This window comes from Montipora capricornis, chromosome 9, assembly GCF_036669925.1.
Source record: "Montipora capricornis isolate CH-2021 chromosome 9, ASM3666992v2, whole genome shotgun sequence".
Classification (NCBI taxonomy): Eukaryota; Metazoa; Cnidaria; class Anthozoa; order Scleractinia; family Acroporidae; genus Montipora; species Montipora capricornis.
Window position 1 is genome coordinate 29,850,838 of NC_090891.1, and position 3,895 is coordinate 29,854,732.

General features: G+C 38.7%; 1 long non-coding RNA gene across 2 annotated transcripts in view; it reads left to right on the forward strand.

Annotated features, from left to right (window-relative positions):
• The window catches only part of LOC138015640 (uncharacterized), a 7,876-nt gene extending 6,584 nt beyond the window's left edge, over window positions 1-1,292 (forward strand). For both annotated transcript variants that reach the window (XR_011125594.1, XR_011125595.1), the window contains exon 5: window positions 1,190-1,292. This is a non-coding gene — a long non-coding RNA (uncharacterized lncRNA). The remainder of the gene's footprint in view (window positions 1-1,189) is intronic.
• Window positions 1,293-3,895: the final 2,603 nt, after the last annotated feature.

Here is a 3,895-nt window from a genome sequence, read left to right on the forward strand (position 1 = left end):
TACCAACTGAGCTATCATTAGCTAACTGGGAGATGGTCACTTGTGAATTTGACTTATATCCCGTAAAAGGTGAACGAATGAATGATAGGATTTTTCACCAAATTATTCACCAAAATGGAGGTTAATAATGGTGGATAATGCAGCAAGATAAATATCCACCACTTTCACCGACACTGAGATGGATAATCGTTTTGGTATTTTCCATTTACAAGTTGAATAATCAGCCGATTGAAAATTTGCTTTATTCCTAAGTGGAACAATACAGCAACAAATGCACATCAGAAATTTAAAACGTTCACGTAAACAAGCCCATGTACCTTTTCCATGCCTTGAAATTTGAGTTTGGAAAGATAAACCAATATACAGTCAAAACAGAATTTGCTGCCATTTTTGTAATTCTTTGGAACAGCCGTCCAGTTTAATTTAACGATAAAATTTGCTGCTCGGCTATGGAAGCGAAGCGGGTGGCCACTTTGTTTTTATTCGGTTTGCTCAGACGTGACATAGTTCTTGTTAATCAGAATGCATCCAAAGCGCTATTCACTTGCGTGGTATATACTAAGTGAAACTATATGTTTGAACTGCAGAAATCGAAGTGCTTCGCAACTGCTTGGAGAGAAACCTCCTCTTCAGCTAATAAATAATTTTAATCCGAAGAAAATAATGTCTGCAATCGAGAAAAATCAACTTTAGAATCACTTATTTTCACTTTCTAATTTCCCGGACGCCCCCATCTTGAATAATTGTGCTGTGTTACGGTTTCCCTTATTGGCCGAAGTGGAAAATACCATAATACTCTTTGTTTGTCCCCCCAAATTTTCCGTAAGCATTCCTTCCAGTTTTTATTGGGACTTACAATGGTCCCAAGAGAAAACCAAAACAATGCTCATTCAAAATTTGGAGGGACAAGGAAAGAGCGTTACCGCATTTTCCGTTTTTTTGTTTTAGTGGAGGTTTCCTTTTAGTTGCTGTTTAACTGCGATAATCTTCAGCTAATGTAAAAAGCCGTTTAATAAAGAAAACTGAGATGGAAAGATTTGCTATTCCAAGTTTTGGAGAAAATAGTCAGCGAACATCGGTTAAATAAAGCTGATTAATAGAGAGTGACACTGCATTTGTGCGATTCTCATGAGGTCTTCCGATATCCAGAACACATTGACGTTATTTTTTTCTTTTTTTTCCTTTGCAGGTGCAAATATTAATTTGTACCGTCACGAGAAGTACAGATCCGGATCATTGCAAACGCAATTCAGTAAAGACAGAAAAACATTAAACTTTAAATGACACGATGATACTTGGCTCTCTCTTGTTCAAGTTATATATAAACAGACCGAACATACATAGCTGGCCCCAGAGCTCTTTTTAAAATTCTTTGATATTACAAAACGGGGAGGGGGAGGGGGAGGGATGAAAAGGGGTATTAAGGGGAGTTAGTTAAAGTCTCTCTCACTTCAAATGAAATAATTTCGAGTTGCTGATGTGTCGGTTTGATATGTCAGGGAAGGAAAGAAAAGGAAAGGAAAGGAACTTTATTTAACTTTCTAATCTTCTAGCGCTGTAGAGCACTAATCGGGAACACTGTAAATTGAAATAACAAGTTAAGGCAAATCAAATGAAATTTTGGTTTTTGAGGAGAGGGGAAAACCGGAGTACAGTACTAGGAAAAACCTCACGGTGCAGAGTAGAGAACCAACAAACTCAAGCCACATATGACGCCGACGAGTTTGGGAATCCAACCCGGGCCACATTAGTGGGAGGCGAGTGTTCTCACAACTGCGCCATCCCTGCACCCCAACTTAAAATCGAGAATCAACAAGAAAATATTTCGGCCGCGAGGCACTGGGCATCAGATGCAAGTAATAGGCTAGTTTCGAATTGTGTAGCAATAAAAGAACAGAGTCGAGGTTCAGGGAAATAATTTGCATTTTCCTTTGTTTTGAACAATACAATATGCTAATTATTCTCCTGAACCTCGACACTGTTCTTTTGTTGCTGCACAATTCGAAACTAGCCTATTAGACATCCAACACGAAGTGTCCCTTTAAGTCTAAGCCATGTGAGCATTTTTGAACACACTGACAAACTGGGCAGGCTCGCTCTCTCTGTCGGGTGTTTGCGAGCGGGAAAAGGGAAAAGAAAACTGCAAAAGAGCACTGCGGGCGAGGGGGAGGGAACGTTTATAGGTTCCCGACCCAGCCGGGTCAAGAATAAGCCGCCGTTGTAATTATTATTATACATTGTCCTTGTCTCGGAAAACTTTTTAGGGCGCATTAGCAGCGACGACGGCGACGAAATGAGAATGTCACAAATTTGCATATTTAGTGAGCAAAAGCAATAGCTTTGCAAGCTCAGCACGCGCATCTTTTCATTTTTGTCTATTTCTTTCCCGTCATCAGCAAAACAACAACATGAAATGACCCGGTAGAATTGAGGTTTTAGGAAGAACGTCAGCGCTTGAGGATAAATTTTCATTTTCTCGCCTAAATTGAGCACAGTTCATACTACTGTAGTTTCTTTCCTGAGGGTTTGCCACACCTTTGTCAGGTTAAAATGCTTGGAATAGTTGCGAAGCGATTACAAAAACGCGAATTCACATTTAACGACAACGTTCTCGTTGTCGTTGCCGTCGTCGTTGCTAAAGCTCCCTATTCTTAAAGTTGGTGAAACGTTTAATTAATTAAACTAGCCCTCGCGCTATTCTCGAAGAAATGGGCACACGTGTTATACGCACTTTCACATCTTGGATTTTAGTCCACGCGAAAAATAACAGGGACTAAGATAACTAGTAACTTTTAAATCAATTATCCTTGTTAGCTTACGAGTCTCACTATGAAAATTATAAAATGGCTGCTTCGTAAAAAGATGATTGTCGGATCGTGGTTTTTACCTCTTTAAAATTGAACATCCGTATGGTTATTTTTCAATAGCAGGTGCCAGTACTTGTTTAAATACTAATTATTGAAGTAAACAGAAACGGTTCCCATATTTATCTGTACACCTTTGACGTTTCCTGTTTTTATTGCAGCAAGCCGCTTAAAATTCATTCATTTTGACACACATTACTTAAATACGGAAATTATCAGAACTCGAGGCAAGTTTTTTCCACATTGTTTGTGAAATCTTTTTTTTTAAAGAATGTGATACTATAACGTTGGCTTCTGGTAATTTGTCATACACAGGAATAAAGTGAAACACAAGATTTTCATGTATCTGAGCATTTCGCAGAATCGAATACCGTAAAATTGGTTCCAAAAGAAAGACATATATGCACAAAAGATCTTCAGTGTTAATATTGCTAATATAATATTGCTTTCTCGATAATTTAGAAAGATTTTCATTCGTTTATTGTGCAAAAAAAACATCCTGGCTTCCATTTGTTTACAGTGCCCAAAATTAGTTAAGATCAGTGCTGCTTAATTTTAGCACAAGCTGGCAAGCCAAGGGCGTAGCTAGGAGGACGGGGGTGGGGGGGGGGGGGGTACTGGGGTGTCCGTGAGCAAACAACCTACAATATTCAGGTGGTGAAAATGCGAAAATCTGGTGAGTACCCTCTGTTTGACAAATTGTGACCCCCCCTTGGAAAAATCCTGACTACGCCCTTGCAAACATAGCGAGGCATATCAAAGAATGCTGGTTTTTTTCTCGATATATCATATAAGTTAACTTAAAGTTGAATTTATCGATGACTGATTCAAGAAATTTTGGGCAAGGATGCGTTTGTCTTGAAGATGGCAAAACCTTCTATAGTTGACGGAAGGTGATTAACAAGAAATTACATATGGTCGAATGTTCTTTTCCAAGCAAATACTCCGCAATATTGATCTCGTAATTCGTTAATGTTGTGTAAATATGGAAAGCACAGCTGATTGACAAATTTCAAATTGTATATATTCAG